The 18,647-nt window shown below is 39.9% G+C and overlaps 1 protein-coding gene across 4 annotated transcripts in view; it reads left to right on the top strand.

Annotated features, from left to right (window-relative positions):
- TLCD4 (TLC domain containing 4) overlaps positions 1–18,647 on the top strand; it is a 114,856-nt gene that overhangs the window by 3,689 nt on the left and 92,520 nt on the right. The window contains exon 1 of one of the 4 annotated variants that reach the window (XM_057718216.1): positions 5,803–5,909. The exons of 1 other annotated variant lie outside the window; for it this stretch is intronic. The gene's annotated coding sequence lies outside the window, so the exon portion shown is untranslated. Of the gene's footprint in view, positions 1–5,802; positions 5,910–5,935; positions 5,959–18,647 lie in introns of those variants that run through there. 2 more of the 4 variants (XM_057718236.1, XM_057718304.1) reach the window with 2 other exon arrangements.

Consider the following 18,647-nt stretch of genomic DNA (forward strand, 5'->3'; position numbering starts at 1 on the left):
CCATCTGTTTGTGTCATCTTTGATTTCTTTCATCAGTGTCTTATAGTTTTCTGCATACAGGTCTTTTGCCTCCTTAGGCAGGTTTATTCCTAGGTATTTTATTCTTTTGGTTGCAATGGTAAATGGGAGAGTTTCCTTAATTTCTCTTTCTGCTCTTCCGTTGTTAGTGTATAGGAATGCAAGAGATTTCTGTGCCTTAATTTTGTATCCTGCTACTTGACTAAACTCATCAATTAGTGCTAGCAGTTTTCTGGTAGAGTCTTAAGGGTTTTCTATGTATAACATCATGTCATCTGCAAAGAGTGACAATTTTACTTCTTTTCCAGTTTGGATTCCTTTTATTTCTTTTCCTTCTTTGATTGCTGTGGCTAAAACTTCCAAAACTATGTTGAATAATAATGGTGAGAGTGGACACCCTTGTCTTGTTCCTGTCCTTAGAGGGAATTCTTTCAGTTTTTCCCCATTTAGAACGATGTTGGCTTTTGGTTTCTCATATATGGCTTTAATTATGTTGAGGTAATTTCCTTCTATGCCCATTTTCTGGAGAGTTTTTATCATAAATGGATGTTAGATTTTGTCAAAAGCTTTTTCTGCATCTATTGAGATGATCATATGGTTTTTATCCTTCAATTTGTTGATATGATGTATCACATTGATTGATTTGCATATACTGAAGAATCCTTGCATCCCAGGGATAAACCCCACTTGATCATGGTGTAGGATTTTTTTAATGTGCTGTTGGATTCTGTTAGCTAGTATTTTGTTGAGGATTTTTGCATCTATATTCATCAGTGATATTGGTCTGTAATTTTTTTGTGTGACATCTTTGCCTGGTTTTGGTATCAAGGTGATGGTGCCTCGTAGAATGAGTTTGGGAGTATTCCTCCTTCTGCTATATTTTGGAAGAGTTTGAGAAGGATAGGTGTTAGCTCTTCTCTAAATGTTTGATAGAATTCACCTGTGAATCCATCTGCCCTGGGCTTTTGTTTGTTGGGAGATTTTTAATTACACTCTCAATTTCTGTACTTGTGATTGGTCTGTTCATATTTTCTATTTCTTCCTGGTCCAGTCTTGGAGTATTGTGCTTTTCTAAGAATTTATCCATTTCTTCTAGTTTATCCAATTTATTGGTATATAGTTGCTTATAGTAGTCTCTCAGGATGTTTTGTATTTCTGTGGTGTCCGTTGTTACTTCTCCTTTTTCATTTCTAATTCTGTTGATTTGCATCTTCTCCCTTTTTTTCCTGATGAGTCTGGCTAATGGTTTATCAATTTTGTTTATCTTCTCAAAGAACCAGCTTTTAGTTTCATTAATCTTTGCTATTGTTTCCTTCCTTTCTTTTTCATTTATTTCTGATCCGATCTTTATGATTTCTTTCCTTCTGCTCACTTTGGGGTTTCTTTGTTCTTCTTTCTCTAATTGTTTTAAGTGTAAGGTTAGATTGTTTATTTGATATTTTTCTTGTTTCTTAAGGTAGGACTGTACTGCTATAAACTTCCCTCTTTGAACTGGTTTTGCTGCATCCCATAGGTTTTGGGTTGTTGTGTTTTCATTGTCATTTGTTTCTAGATATTTTTTGATTTCCTCTTTGATTTCTTTAATGATTTCTTAGTTGTTTAATAGTGTATTGTTTAGCCTCCATGTGTCTGTATTTTTTGCAGTTTTTTTTCCTGTAATTGATATCTAGTCTCATGGCATTGTGGTCAGAGAAGATGCTTGATATGATTTCAATTTTCTTGAATTTACCAAGGCTTGATTTGTGACCCAAGATGTGATCTATCCTGGAAAATGTTCCGTGTGCACTTGAGAAGAAAGTGTATTCTGTCATTTTTGGATGGAATGTCCTATAAATATCAAGTCAAGATGGTCTAATGTGTCATTTAAAGCTTGTGTGTCCTTATTTATTTTCTTTTTGGATGATCTGTCCATTGATGTAAGTGGGGTGTTCAAGTCTCCTACTATTATTGTGTTACTGTTGATTTCCCCTTTTATGGCTGTTAGCATTTGCTGTATGTATTGAGGTGCTCCTATGTTGGGAGCATAGATATTTACAATTGTTATATGTTCTTCTTGGATGGATCCCTTGATCATTATGTAGTGACCTTCCTTGTCTCTTGTAATAGTCTTTACTTTAAAGTCTTATGTGTCTGATGTGAGTATTGCTACTCCAGCTTTCTTTTGACTTCCATTTGCATAGAATATCTTTTTCCACCCCTTTCCTTTCAGTCTATATGTGTCCCTTGGTCTGAAGTGGGTTTCTTGTAGGCAGCATGTAGAAGGGTTTTGTTTTTATATCCATTCAGCCAGTCTGTGTCTTTTGGTTGGAGCATTTAATCCATTTGCATTTAAGGCAATTATATGTATGCTTCTGTTACCATTTTCTTAATTGTTTTGGCTTTGTTTTTGTAGGTGTTTTCCTTCTCTTGTGTTTCCTACTTAGAGAAGTTCCTTTAGCAATTGTTGTAAGACTGGTTTGGTGGTGCTGAATTCTCTTAACTTTTGCTTGTCTGTAAAGCTTTTGATTTCTCCGTCCAATCTGAATGAGATTCTTGCTGGGTAGAGTATTCTTGGCTGTAGGTTTCTCTCTTTCAGGACTTTCAGTATATCCTGCCATTCCCTTCTGCCCTGCAGAGTTTCTGCAGAAAGATCAGCTGTTATCCTTATGGATTTTCCCTTATATGTTATTTGTTGCTTTTCTCTTGCTGCTTTTAATATTTTTTCTTTGTGTTTAGTTTTCATTAGTTTGATTCATATGTGCCTCCATGTATTTCTCCTTGGGTTTATTCTGTATGGGACTCTCTGCACTTCTTGGATTTGGTTAATTATTTCCTTTCCCATGTTGGGGAAGTTTTCCACTATAACCTCTTCAAATATTTTCTCAGACCCTTTCTTTTTTTCTTCTTCTTCTGGGATGCCTATGATTCGAACGTTGGTGCACTTAATATTATCACCAAGGTCTCTGAGACTGTCTTCCATTCTTTTTATTCTTTTTCCTTTTTCCTGCTTTGTGGCAGTTATTTCCCCCATTCTATCTTCCAACTCACTTATCCGTTCTTCTGCCTCAGTTATTCTGCTGTTTATACCATCTAGAGTATTTTTAATTTCAGTTATTTTGTTGTCCATTGCTGTTTGTTTGTTCTTTAGTTCTTCTGAGTCCTTATTAACTGTTTCTTGTATTTTCTCTATTTTGTTATCGAGATTTTGTATCATTTTTACTATCATTACTCTGATTTCTTTTTCAGGCAATTTTCCTATTTCCTCTTCATTTATTTGGTCTTGTGAGTTTTTTTCCTGCTCCTTTGCCTGCATGGTGTTTCTTTGTTTTCTCATGGTAGTCCAAACTTCAGCAGTTGCTTGTCCCAGCTATAAAGGGGTTTAAAGAAGACTTTCCAAGCCCCAGACTAATGGCAGAGTGTTGAGTCAAACATACTAAGTCAAGGAAACACATACATGTATAAGACACACAAATACTGAATCTAATAGAACATAAGGCACTAGAAAGACCTGACAGAAGAACCCCAGTATGCTATCAGACATTCAAAAAGAAAATCAACAGAAATTCAAAACCAAAACAGAAGAAAACAGAAACAAAAGCAAAAACAAACAAACAAACAAACAAGCAAATAACACTACATACATAGAAACACAAATCCAGGGAGATATTGAAAACTAGGATCAAATATAATAAAGAGCTAGAGTACCACCAGATAGACTGAAGATTCTCGCAGTGAAATCAGACAATTATACTTAGAACTAAGATAAAGACAAAAACCTAAGAATAAATACCAAAGCAGTGTGTCATCTGGAGAATAAAGCAAGGAGACAGACTGATAATATTGCTTATAAGTATATTAAGATAAAATACACTAAAGAAGGATAGAAGACAGGGCAACAGAAGAGTGTAGTGTGATTGGAAATATGAAAATATAAAGAAAAAATAGAAATGTATAAAAGATAGAGATGAAAAGAAGGTAGGAGAGATATAGTCAGCACTACAAAAAACTTAGCTAGAAATAGAAATATATAAAAGCTAAAAATAAAAATAGAATAAAAAATGGAGTAAAAAGTATGTTATAAAAGCTTGTAGATCCCTTAGGACTAAGCTCCTAATTAATAATAATAAATCAAAAAAACTAGAACTGACCCAGAATGGACCAGTTCAATAGAATCAATACTAATATTTTTGTTTCCTTGGGGTCTCAGCTATAAGTGTCCTTCTACCTGCCTTGGGTTTTTGTATTATTCTGCCACCAGCAGAGCTTCCTTTATTGTTCATCTGTAAGTGCTGGTGTGTGGGGAGAAAGAGGGTACAATAGTGGTTCCTTCCCCTGGCAGTGAGTGAGCCGTGGCGCTCTGTCTGGGACTAGGTGGTTCCATCGGGTGTGGCGGTGCCTGTTGCAGAGGGATGCCAGTGGCTCAGGTGTAAACAGAATGACTCAGAACTGGGCCTCTCCGCGGGGCTTTTGGCTCTCGGCTGCCGGCACTGTAAGCCAGCCCCGCCCGGGGGCCTTTGTTATCCCTGAGCGTGTTAGCTTGTCCCACAGGGGTCCTTCCTCTGTCCCTCGCAGGCACAGAGAGAGAGGCTGCGCGCTCGGCTCCTCCCCCCTGCTCGTGGGTCAGCAGTATCCAGCCGCCACTATGGTCTCACAGATCTCTGCGGTAGGCACTCCTCGCTGCGGACCTCTTCCCTCCTGTCCGCTTGGTCCGTCTCCCCACTGCCAACAATGTTTCTCACCCTGAACCAGCTCTCCGGTTCCCGCACTTCTGCTCCCAGGCTCCCTGTTCAGCTGGGAATTGACGTCTCAGTCCGGGCACTCTGAGCCGTGGTGCAGACCCTCCGTGTGTTTCTCACTCCCTCCCGTCTGCCACAGCTCCGCCGCTTCCCCCTCTTTGATAGTCGCAAGTGCCTCCCTACCAGCTATGTCGGGATCTTTGCAGTCCTTTCTGGTGTGCAAGGTTGTTTGCTGGTGTTCAGCTGGTTCTCTGTGGGAATTATTGCATCTTTGGTGTATTCCTGGTGCATCTGTGGAGAGGGGTGCACTCCACGTCCTTCTACTTCACCGCCATCTTTCGAATCCCCCCCCCCTTTTTCTTAAGAGTGAGGAAACCTTTTCCAGAACCTCCCATAGCAGACTTTCACTCCTTTTGGCCATATTTATATCGCTTGCCCATTCATAAAAAGAATGAGACCACAAAGCTGGCTGGGGTAGGATGGAAGATGACATACAACTCACCTGTTGTATCTCACCATTTGGTGGAGGGTGGGTACAGAACAAAATGGGCATTCTCTTGGAGAGGAGGAAGTTGGAGGAGGGTGGAGGAAAGATCATTGCTGGGTAAGCAAATAATAGTGTTTGGATTGCTGTGAAGATAATGCGTCTGAGATGGTGGCGTAAACTGACACAGGCAATGCAATGTTGGGCATTTTAATAATATCTATAGTTGGTAGGCCCCAAAAGATACCCCTGCATTCCCTAGTACCCATCCCCTCACTACTGCAATTACCTGTATCTGTATGAAGAATCAGTTTGACCACACTTAGTTTCAGATGGAATGAATGGGGGGTGATCACACATTTTAGTGGCTGCCAGTAAATGCAGAGAATCAAAGAAGGTGGAGTAGCGGACATTGTTTGCAGTTATTGGTTGAGTTATTTTGAATTAAGGTGAGGGTCAAACTGTTCAGTGTTCCTGACAAGGAAGTTGAGGACTGCAGGGAGGATATGGGTGGCAGGCAGGGACAGGAACAAAGTTGGGAACTCCTGAACACAGTAATTGTCTGCTGAGTGAGGCAGAGTCCTGGGTTGTGACAGGCATGGAATATAATTAAGGGATCAAGAAGCTATACTGGATTAATCAGAAAAGGCAGGACTGAGCAGGAGGAAGCAACTAAAGTTTCTCTTGGGGAGGTAAGAGGCACTGACAATGCAGATAATAAATGCACAGAGGTAAATTATGGTATGTGAAAAGCATTAAAATGTATTAATAATTGATAAACTGAATAGTAATATTGAGCCATAAGCAATCATAAGTAAAGTCTGCCTGGAAAGTGATTTTTATTATCTTCTTAAATCTATTTTCTAAAGTTTCTATGACAACTATTGTTCATGAATATTTTAAAAATTAAGAAGATGATGGTAGTAGGTAGAAGAGGGTAGATTTGAGATATATTTTATGACTAGATTCAGTAAGACTCATTGATGGATGAGATACTGGGAATCAAAGTGGCTCCTAGGTTTTTGGCTTCAAAACTGGCTGGATGGTGTCATTTGCTAAGACTAGACATACAGGAAGAGAAACAAGCTTTTGTGGGTAGAGAAAGGGGAGGAGAGGATGAAAATGAAGTGTTCTGTTTTGGATGTTAGTTTGAATAGCCTGTTAAACATCCAAGTGGTTGTGTCAAATAGGCATTTTATGTATAAATCTGAAGCGTGGGTTAGAGCTAGAGGTATAAAATTAGAATTCAGCATATAGATGGTATTTAAAGCCATGGGACTGGGTGAGATCACCTAGGGAGGGAATTTAGGTCAGTCCTGTCCAACAGAAGTTTCTGCAGTGATGGAAATATTTCGTGTCCACGTTGTCTGCTAGATACATGTGCCTACTGAGCACTTAAAATGTGGCTAGTGCAATGGAGGAACTGAATTTTATTTCATTTAAATTATTTTAAATTTAAATAGATACATTGGCATTAGCCAATGGCTAATGTATTGGACAGCTCAGGATAGAAAAGAGTCTGGGGTTACTTATATTTAGAGGTCTAGTCAAGGAAATTGGGCCAGCAAAGAGGATGGAGAAGAAAAAGCCAGGGAGATAGGAGGAAAATCAGGAAAGAATGGTGTCCACAAAAACCATGGTAGGAAAATGATTCGAGAATGGGAGTGCAGTTAGCTATGTCACATACTGCTGACAAGTGGCATCTGTTGACTTTGGAACAAATTAGTCACTGGGAATCTAAGTAGGATCAGCATTTCCATGGAATGGTGGTTGTGGAAGGCAGATAGAAATGGACGGAAGAGAAAATAGGAGATGAAGAGAAGCAGTGTCCATAGGCGATTGTTTCAAGTTTTTCTCTGAAGGGGAATGGATAAATTGGATGGGAAATGGAGGAGAATTTGTAATCAAGGAAACATTTTTTTAAGATGGGAGTTAACTGACATATTCGTTTGATGTTAAAAATGATCCAATAGAGGAAAATTGATGCAGGAGAGAAAGGGAATGAGAACAGGAAAACGTTTATTTTAAAAATGTAAAGGGCTGGAATCTTGAGTACAAGGGAAACAGCTGGGCTTTGATGGGAGGGACCCTTTTTCCATGGTAACAGGATGGAGGAGAGGGATATGGATGCAGATACTGGGAGGTTTGTAAATTGGTGGTGAATAGATAAGGGTGTGGAGACTGGGGTGCAGAAGAGTATGAGACACTCAAGAAGAAAGAAGACATGAAACAATCATCTTGAAGAGTAATTGGCATACTCACCAGGATCAGCCCAGGATTTCTGGGCAGATTGGGATGCCCATCTGTAGCTTGTGGTAACAAGTATAGAGAGAAACCAGTTGGCATGATTTTATGTCTTTTTCCCCCACTGGAAAAGTCAGACAGTTGGCTTTAACCAGAGTTAGATTTTTGACAGGTGACTACATTAGAGAGAAATTTCTTTTCAAGGGAGTGAGGTCCATGGAATTTCCTCTGGACATAGTGGAAAGTGAACACAGGAGTGGAGGTGGAACAGTGGATGAATCATGGAAGAGTATAAGGTCAGTGGATTGGAGGCCTAAAGAAAGTTGAAAAATTGCAATGAAAAACTAGTCAGTGAACTATAGAGGTAAGATGTGGTGGTCAGAGAGTAGGATGCTTGATGTCAATATTGTGTTATTGCTGGTGGTAGGTGTGACAATAGGAATAGATGAAAAAGATCACGGGAGGCCACCCAAATGGACACTGAGGTCACTCAGGGGTGGAAAGGAAGAAAATGAGCTAGGAGCTCAAGTTTTCAAAGAGTAAGAGGTTGAAAGATGGCAGCCAGCAAAAAGAGTGTTGGTTATAAGCTAGATATGTTCCATCTGGCCCTCCAGACCCACGTTTCTCCACCCCACTCAGTGTCATGGGCGCTCAAACCTAGATTAAATCAGCGGGTTTCTTTGCTCTCTGGTTCTGTTGGGTTTGGCCAAGGGGGGTCCTCAGCAAATTGGATGGAGGGAGGCTGTGTCCGTGAACTGAAGAGTTCTGCTCTTCAACATGGCCTTCTCTACACATCTCTCTTCTTCTGGGTCCCAGAGCTCCCTTTCCTTTTTCCTTCAGGCCTAGATGTGGTAACAGTCCCACTGTTACTAACCCTGAGTCACTGCACGATTGCTTGTGCATTCCCTACCTCATTCACACTTTTGTAAATACAGCTGACCCTTGAACCTCATGAATTTGAACTTCAGGAATCTACTTACGCATGGAGTTTTTTCGATAGTAAATACTTCAGTACGACATGATCCGTGGTTGGTCTTGTAGGAATCTGTGCTTGTAGGAACTGTGGATGGAACCACAGATATGGAGGAACTGTGGATATGGGGGGCTGACTGTAAATGACACTCGGATTTTCCACTGCGCAGAGGGTTGGCGCCTCTAACCCCCGTGCTGTTCAAGGGTCAGCCATGTCCCTTTATTAAAGCATGCCCCAATTAACCTAACACAAGTGTGCCATCTGTGTCCTGTTGGGGACCCTGATACAGGGTGGTACAGCTGCATCACCAGAACTTCACAGGAGCTGGAGTTTTGGAAAGAAGGAGAAATGGTTTAAAAACAGTGATAGGGGTCAAGAGGGGTACTTTCCCCACCTCCCATGGGGGTGTGAGAATCAAATGGCCTCTATTTGAAAAACATATTGAGGAAATGTGAGAGCATGGCTTCAGATTATGCAGCAAAGTGGAGGGGACATTGAGAAAGAAGTTGAAGATATAGAGGAAGTTTGCAGATACAGATCAGGAGGTCCACAGTTGCTGTGAAAGGGTTTGAAAGGTGGTGAGGAATGCAAGTTGGGTCAGATTTGGGGATTTAAAAGTAACTGCAGAGACAAGAATCAGGTTGATATTGGCTCATCTGAGAGACTTATGGGCATTGAAGTAAATAGGGGTGAGGGCAGGCTCTCAGTTCATTTTAGTTCAATTCTACTAGTACCTATTATGTGCTGCACACTGCAGGGGACAGTGGTAAGGCAGTGACAGTTAACAACCAAGCAGTGACTTAACAGTGATCCTGGTTATATGAACTGCATACCTCTTACTAGAACATCCTAAAGAAAAGTCACCTTCCCACGCTCTTATGGGCTGCCTTGAAATGTGGGCCTCTAGGAAGCCTGGCAGCTAGGCCCTTCCCACCAGAATTCAACAATCTTTAGTCCTAATGAGGGTGGTAAAGAAGAACGAAGCTTTTCTGCAAGAGCCGGAGACCCACTTTGGTCAGCATCATGTTTGCCGGGGACAAGGTAGGATAAAGCTGGAAGGGAGTTCTCCGTCTGGGCCAGAGACAGAAGAACTGTGGCCACCAGGACTGACGGTTGTATGCTTTATTGTTAAAGATCTTCTGGAAGGTTGGGTAGGATGGGTGATAGAAATTGTGCCAGTGAAATCCAAATATCTGAATTATAGCCGAGACTTTTTTTTCCTTGTCAAGTGTACTTAATATATACTTAAGTCACAACCTTTTCCTGGATGAAGCCACTTCCTAGGACTCCTTGAATGCTAACCCTTGAAGGCCATGATATAATCCTTCACTGGCATTTTACTGTGTGCTTACTCAACATGATTTAACTGATTTAATACTCACAACAACCCCATGTGGTGGGAAAAATGATCCCCATTTTGCAGATGAAGACATTAAGGTACAGAGAGATCACATCATTTGCTCTGGGTCACAAAGCTAGGAATTGGTAGTCAGGATTCAGAAAAGCTCACACTCTTATCTTCTACAGTATCATTAAATGTATTTATTGTATATTTACACCAGCTGCTGTGCTATATATTAAAGAAAGCAAGATAAAGCAAGTATATATTAAGAAAGTGAAGGGGGGTTGGGGTGGGACAATTGGGAGATTGGGATTGCCGTATATACGTTACTAATAAGAAAAAATATATAAAAAAATAAAGCAAGATAGAACTATAGTATCATTTACTATGCCCAACTTTTCATTTATAAAATTAGAACAAAATAGGAGGAAAAGGATTTTGAAAAGTGGCTTTTTCACATGCCAGTCAAGAACTGCTCTTTTGTTTTCTAGCTTTTTCTCCAAGTACATTCAAAAAGGACACTAGATTAGATAGACATCAGACACATAGATATGTACGCCTCTTTCTCTTTCTCTCGCTCCATGTATTTTATATAAATATATACATATAAATATATATATACCTTGATTCAAGCCTTGTTTGGGATGAATTTACAGTGAAATTGCTAGACATGCTAATTTTGTTCTTTCATTTTATGTCCATTTATCTCAGATACACCTTTCCAGATATGTTTATAAATCCCTTGCCCTAGCCTTGTGCATCCAAAATGTCTTAACAGTTCCAAATTTAATAAGACACTAAAATCTTATTGAAAAATACATCCCCAAGCTATTACGGTGAGTATCATACCACCTTATACTATTTACTAATGACAACCACAAGAAAAGTAGCTCCTTTAATTTTCAAAGTTACCATATTTTCAGTTTTAGACTTATAAACAATTCTATTTCTGCACGTAACACTGCTTGTCTTTGAAATCTGTTGAATTAACTTTCTCCTCATCCCAACCCTCCCTCTCCTCCAAAGCCTCTGCCCAGAACCTCCATCAACTCCATCTTCTTTTCATTGTACATCTGCCTTTTTTCTGTCTTTCTCAAGTTCTTTTCTGCTTCCATAGAGCTTTTTGTCCCCGATAGAAACACAAAATTGTGTCTTTACTCTTATCTGACTCTACAGTATTCCTTAACTTTATATGAAAAAAAAAAAAGAAATACATAATCATACATGCAATCTACCATTTAGTAGGCATTATATATAGTTTCTCAACTACCTCTCACAACCGTCCTATGAACTCGCGTACTGTTATCTCCATTTTGTCGGTGAGGAAATGGAGGCCTTACCACGCTAAGTCCACACTGCTGATGCCCTGATTTGACTTCCTGTGGATGTACCATGGCCATCTAGTGGCTTCAGGAATATAGTGACGTTACTTAGGGAAGGTAATTAATGCAGAAAACATGTTACATTAAGAAGAAGGGGATAAGAAGAATGAAACTTACAGATGTGCCACCTAAAGGTTAGTGTTATTTTCTCTGAGAAATTTTGTGTAAATATTGTACGAATATACTTTACAACAGTGGATATGTAGCTCTTGCTGTGCCCTTTAACCTGGTTTCTTCTCAGGGTCTCCATGACTTATTTAACATCCTGTTCATCTTTCATCTGTATTAGGTGCCCTATTCATTGTGAATTCCTTCTGAGTTTGTTACAAGCAGGCTTGACAATTTATTGAAAAACTTTTTTTGGATAGAAATTTCAGATGACTTAGCTATTTCCCAAACTTAAGATTCCCTTCTCCACACCAGTGCTCCAGTGGGATATTTGCTGGTTATAGTTGTTCTGGAGTAAGTTAAAAGATAACTTAAATGAACTTGAGGAAGTCTTAACACTTTGTAATACTTTGTTAATGTTTACCTAGGGAACTGTGGAATAACTGTGTCTTAACTTAGAAATTTAAAAGAATCTCTAAATTTCTCTTTCTGAAAAGATGCTATAAACTAAACAAAAACTTTTATGGTCAGTTTCCTCCATCAATTATGCCTTCTCTCCTGAATCTTTAACTACTGACTCTCATTGCATCTTTGTCCTTAGCCTATAAAGTTCAAGTCTCTCCCATTACAAAATAAAAGCACAATCAATAAAACCTTCCCTCAATTAGCCTGGCTCAGCATAACGCCTTTAAACTACCAGTCAGGCACAGCCCAACCACATTAAAATGGCACTCCACCCTTTAACCACACCTTTGCCAGAGTGTTTTTCCACTCCTGGTCTATTTTTAAGCAATTGGGCTATTTCGTGGAACTGAAGCCTTCTGGTGTGCACAGAGCAAAATTATTTTTCCGATGTTGAGAGGCAGTCATCCTGAAAGTGTAGCCAGGCAGCCTGTTTTTGGTGGACTCCAAGCATGTGGAAGCTCCTCTCAGCATATGGAAGGAGCATGGCCCTCCCAGCACTACAGAAGTCAGGTACTGATTGACACAGGCCTTGCCCTAGAATGACACTATCCTATGCATACTGGTTACCTCTATAATATACTGACCCAAAGAGTTTCTGAGTGTCTGAGACCTTGGTTGAATTAGAGCTTGTTCATGATACACATTATGTATATGCTGGGCAGCTGGAACTGTGGACCACCCTAGTCTCTAGGACCGAGTACCCCAACTCAGCTCCCGGAGGCTGGTTCTCATCTCAGTCCATATGCCAGTGGAACAGGTTATAACTAGTTACCATCTTATCTCTTCTTTCCTAAAAAGTCAGTGTTCTTAAAGACTAGTCCATGCTTGCTGTCATGTTTTTCTTTTTGTTCATTTTCATTCCTTAATTCACTGAAATCTAGCTTCTGCCATAATTATTCACTAGTAACTGCTAGATTTTCAAATCCAAAGAATATTTCCTTTTCTAGTTTTTCTAGTCTTCTCTCAGGCAATTGAAAATTTTCTCCCATTGCCTTTCATTACTCCATTTTCTTCCTATTCTCCTCATATCACTATTGTTCTACCTTCATATTCTTCCTGGGTCTTTTTTTCTCTCATTCCCATAAAATAAAAAAAAAAAAACCTTTTATTTAAAAAATATATTCAGGGCTTCCTAGGTGGTGCAGTGGTTAAGAATCCGCCTGCCAATGCAGGGGACACGGTTTGATCCCTGCTCCAGGAAGATCCCACATGCCGCAGAGCAACTAAGCCCGTGTGCCACAACAATTGAGCCTACACTTTAGAGCCTGTGAGCCACAACTATTGAGCCCATATGCTGCAACTACTGAAGCCCACGTGCCTACAGCCAGTGCTCCACAACAAGAGAAGCCATGGCAATGAGGAGCCTGCGCACCACAACGAAGAGTAGCCCCCACTCACTGCAACTAAAAGAAAGCCCGTGCACAGCAAAAAAGACCCAACACAGCCAATAAAATAAATAAGTAAATTAAAAAAATATATATATATTCAGAAAAGAACTGGAAATAATAAAATGGAAACTTGGGTACCCACCAGCTAGATTTTGCCAGCCTGCCTTCTTCCCTCCTTTTTTTCTTTCTCCTTCCCTACATCCCTCCCTCCCTTCCTCCCTCCCTCCCTTCCTTCCTTCCTTCCTTCCTCCCTTCCCCTCCTCTCCTCCCTTCCTTCCCTCTCTCCCTTTCTTTCTTTCTTTTTCAGACTGTCTTTTTCTTTCTCTCTAAGAAACAAAATGCTTATTTACCCCCCTCCCCGACTTTGGCTTTTTATTTCTGAGGTTTCTTAACCTTGGCTATCTTTTCTGCCAGGTCAATGGTTGTCACCATAAAATCCATTCTCTTCTTTCTGGTCACATGTTCACTCAGCTGGAGACTACTTTTCTTATCCTCCTTTGTAGCTAGGTATGATTTTGTGGTTAAGTTCTTGCCAGTGGACTATAACTACAAGTGGTGAGTATAGCTTTTGCCTTACCCTTTTAAAAGAAGATGGCTTGCCTTGGACTGCTTTCTGTCTCCTTCAAGGACATGTCTGTGACCAGCTGCAGCCATAAAGATGAGGAAGACATTGTAGGAGAGGATGGAATAACAAGATAGAAGGAATCTGGGTCCTGAATGACCTCATAGAACAGACTGTCCTGTCAGTCTAGGCCCAACTATTATGTGAGTAGGAAAGAAACTTCCATTTTCTTCATGTCACTCATTTCTGGGGTCTCTTTATTACATAAATATAGCATTTACTCTAATACAAAAATTGATACCTGGAAATGGGGAACTTCTAATAGAATCTTAAAATATACTGCATTACCTAAACAGTCATACAACTGGCAGTGAGGAAACAGATCTTGCAGTCTGGAAAATCAATGATCCTTGTAATACCATTGCAAAATATTTGGTAGAAATTTCACCTACTCAAATTGGAAGCCTGACCATGTTCCTTCTATGGCTGAATTTTAGGGGGACTATTTGGGAAGAACCAGAATATGAAAGTGTGATGGTTGCTCCTGCTGAATTTAGCAAGATTTTTCGAGAAAGAAATGAGCTCACATAAGAAATGAGGCGTTTGCAAGCAGAAATGAAAGGAAATAGAGTGTATAGAAAACTGGGGCCTCACAGGGTTGGAAAATCCAACTATTTCTATAGCCCAAACAGGAGAATAAAAGTCTGTTTTTCAGAGACTTTCTTAAAGCCCTCCCATTAAGATTTCTCAGACAAAAAAAGAAATCTAGCTTTTTAGCAAAGATCAGATTAAGGATCTGATCTTTGCTAAAAGATCTTACTTATTTTGTAAGATTACCTGAAAGTAGCCACCATTAAAATAATGAAAAGAGGAATGGGTAGAGCATAGCAACCACAGAATAAGCTAGTTAAGAGCTAAGTCCTGAAAAGAACTTCGGTACCATTTCTGGCACTTAGACTGGAGATGAATAGTACAACAGCCTACTAAGTTTTTGAGGAAATTGCATTGCTAAAGAAACCATAAATCTGACCTGCAAAAGCCATTCATTGTTTGTGGCCTCAAGCAGTCTCCAGGAAAGCAGTCTCCAACATCCTCTTCGATCTTGAACCTGGTGAATGATAGACAAGGAAGTACTTCCCAGAGGATGAACCCAGGGGTCTGCGGGCATAACCAAAGGCATCCAGATGGGTTCATCAGGGAACTTCTTCCAAGGTCAGGGTGAAAGTTTCTGTCTGGAAAGAAAACTGTTAAGGATTACTGGTTGCTACATATTTCCAACTCTTTCCTTTATCAAATGGAAGTTTTTATTCTATTCCTGATCCACCATTGCATATTGGGCTGAAAGTGGGGATCAAGTAACTATTTTTTGGTTTATTGGTCATTGGACTATATGTTGCCACATCTGGACAAGACAGAGAAGGCTGTACTTTCCCCAGAGATAGTGGCCCTTGAACTGGCTACAGAAATGAATAGGCCCACAGATGGTCTCTGTTAGGGAGGGAGGTTGAGATGTATGGGAAGAAGAGTGCACTTAGACATCTGGGTGGTCTGAGGGATTGACCAGATTTCTTTGTTTACGTTTACCTGAACTCATGTAGTCTTCCTAAGGGTTCTGATTTGTTTATTCAGAAACCTATCACCTGCATACTGATAGCTTTCAAATTTGTGCATCCAACCAGGATTCTCTTATATTCTAGACCTATATTATCCAAACACTGGACACCTTTGCATGGATTTATCACAGGAGAAACCTTAATCACCACATGTCCAAGACTGAAATGATTTTATTTCTTCTTAAACATGTACCTTCTCTGTGATAGATTGTAATAAACGGTCACATTGCGATAAATCATCCCATCCCTCTACACACGCCCCTTTGCATGGTAACTTTTTGTTCTTCTCATCAAGAAGTGGACTCTAGATCTCCACCTTCTTGTGTCTGGGCTTACCGTGTGACTTTCTTTGATCAATAAAATGCAGCAGAAGTAATGACGTGGGAATTATGAGCCTAGACCTCAAGAGGCCTTGCAGGCTTTGCTCTCACAGTCTTTGAAAGCTTCTAACATTATGTGAAGAAACCTGGGCTAGTCTCTTTGATGATGAGAAGCTACACGGAGAAAGATACCCAGCTGCCATCCACCAACCAGCAGCATGACTGGCAACATAATGTGCAAGGCCCAGTAGGGCCCCTTGTTTTATAATTATTAAGAATTTCAAGACAGCCATGGAAGAACAACGAACCAAGCAAAAGTTGTGTGCCCATGCAGCTGGCCTTGACTGCTAGAGAAACCATTTTGGAGCATCAAGCCCTTGCCAAGCTGCCATAGCTGACTGTTACCATGTGGATGAGCCCAGGCAAAACCAGCAGAAGAACTTCTCAACCAAGTTCAGCCCAAATTTTTGACCCACATAACTATTTGCTAATAAATGATTGTTGTTTTAAGCCATGACTTTTGATGATAGTTTGGGCAGCAATAAATAATTAAATTATCCCTATAATCTCTTATCCTGGATTACAGCCTGAATCAATCAAATTCACCCACCCCTTTCAACCTCATCCTATGGGGCTTGAGGAATTCTTTATGCTGTCTGCTTCCCAATGTGTCCTTGTCTTGCCCAGAAATATGTGTTGTGGAGTCAGACTACTGAGGTTTAAAGTCTAGACCCTCCCATTTCTAATTGTGTGATCTTGGACACATTATTTTATCCTTTTGTGCCTCTATTTCCTTACCTGTAAAACAGAGCTAACCTTATCTTTTTTATGAGGGTCTGTGAAAGTTGAAAGAGTAACACGAACAGCACCTAGTACAGTGACTCTGCTCAATAAGTATTAGTTATTATGATCACCTTGGATTCAACACACTACCCACAAGATTCAGGATGCAACTTGCAGGAGGACTGCAGAAGACTTCTGGGGTTGTACAGGAACAGAATTCAGAGAGTATAAACAACAACAAACATAACAGACATGGTCTGAGAGAAACTATAAGGTAATATGAGGTAAGGAACTTGATTTCTGCCGTCAGACCTTCTTCCTTCACATCTCAGCTATGCCATTTGTTCTGTTTCTTTGGCAAGTTACTTAACCTCTTTAAGTCTTAATTTCATCAGCTATAAAGTGGGACCAAGGAAAGGAAATCTGTTATAAGATTATCGTGAGGCTTGAATGAGGACTAAATGATTAAGTTCTATAGGCCTGGCTTATAGAAGTCTTGTGAGCCTGGCACATAGAATATGCCCACCACATAATATTTGAAATGTGAGTATTGGTCAGAAAGGCAAGCCAAGATCCCTCTGAGAGGAGGGTTAGCAAATGTAAAGTACACTGTATACAAGACTGTAAGCAGGATATGAGGTAAGAGATTAGCAGCCAAAGAGAGGGTGAACAGATTAAGTTAGAGATAAAGGCAGAAGTGAAACCATTCAAGACTTTGGTTGCTGCATCAGAAAGTCTGGAAGACATATTGCATGTTTCCTAAAGCTTTCTACAAACTATAATGGCAAAGCAGAAAATGCTCTAGGAGCAGATTTTGGATTAGAGGAACAGTTCAAACAAATCTCAGCTTATTCTCCACCAATTAGCCTTTGAGTGTTCCCTCCACTTTTAGGTTGGTTCTTGTCTTTTCCTTTCTCAACAGTCAAGACCTCATTTATTCAGCAATTATTTGTTGAGTACCTTGGAATACAATGATAAGTGGCAGACCAATTTCTTGTCCTCACAGAGCCTCAGATGAACAGAATATTCAGACAATTAAACTAGTAATCTCAGCAGTTCCTGAGAATTTAGGGATCAGGAAAAGCTTCCTGGAGGAAGTTACATTTAAAATGTGAAACTTGAAAAATAGATGAGTAGACATCAACTAACCTGATGTGTGGGGGAGAGGTGTTGAGTGTGGCTGTCGGGAGAGAAGAATATTCCAAGTCAAAAGAACAGCATATGCAAATGCATGGAAGGAAGAGAACCAGGAACTTAAGGGGAATTTAAAGTAGTTCAATAGTGCTGAAAAATTGAGTTAGAAGCTAGAAATTGCTAGAGAGAAGGCTAATGGAGTAAAATCTACTCTTTTAAGGAATCTGGACTAAGGGCAATGGGAAGCCATTCAAGTGTTTAAGCAGAGGAGTGACATTTAGAAAGAATACCCTGATTATAAAGTGGAGAACAGAAGGAGAAAGACAGAAAGCCCACTACCTATGTTGGTAAATAAAGTTTTATTGGAGCACAACCGTATCCATTCATTTACCTGTTGTCTAGTGCTACTTCCAAGCCTTAAGTGCAGAGCTGAATAACTAACCATCTGGCCTACAAGGCCTGAAATATTTACAATCTGGCTCTTTAAGAAAATATTTGCCGATCCCAAGGAGACTATTGTAGTAACCCGGGTAAGACAATATTCCTGTCTTCCCAGCTTTGGGGAAGACAGGAATCGTGGAAAGGTGGTCATTGTCAATAACTGACCATGACCTAGATATCCATTGCAATAATCTGTTTTGTTTTTCAACTAAATAAGTGTTCTGCCTATGTTTTCCTCTAAGAGTTTTAGGGCATCCAGTCTTATATTTATGCCTTTAACCCATTTTTAGTTTATTTTTGTGTATGGTGTTAGGAAGCGTTCTAATTTTATTCTTTTACACATAGCTGTCCAGTTTTCCCGGCACCACTTATTGAAGAGGCTGTCATTTCTGCATTGTATATTCTTGCCTCCTTTGTCATAGATTATTAGGTACATGGGTTTATTTCTGGGCTTTCTATTCTGTTCCATTGATCTATATTTCTATTTTTTTGCCAGTACCATACTGTTTTGATTACTGTAGCTTTGTAGTATAATCTGAAGTCAGGGCACCTGATTCCTCCAGCTCCATTTTTCTTTCTCAGGATTGCTTTGGCTATTTGAGTGTTTTTGTGTTTCCATACAACTTGTAAATTTTTTTTTCTAGTTCTATGAAAAGTGCCATTGGTAATTTTATA

This window comes from Hippopotamus amphibius, chromosome 1 (genome assembly GCF_030028045.1).
Source record: "Hippopotamus amphibius kiboko isolate mHipAmp2 chromosome 1, mHipAmp2.hap2, whole genome shotgun sequence".
NCBI classification, from domain to species: domain Eukaryota; kingdom Metazoa; phylum Chordata; class Mammalia; order Artiodactyla; family Hippopotamidae; genus Hippopotamus; species Hippopotamus amphibius.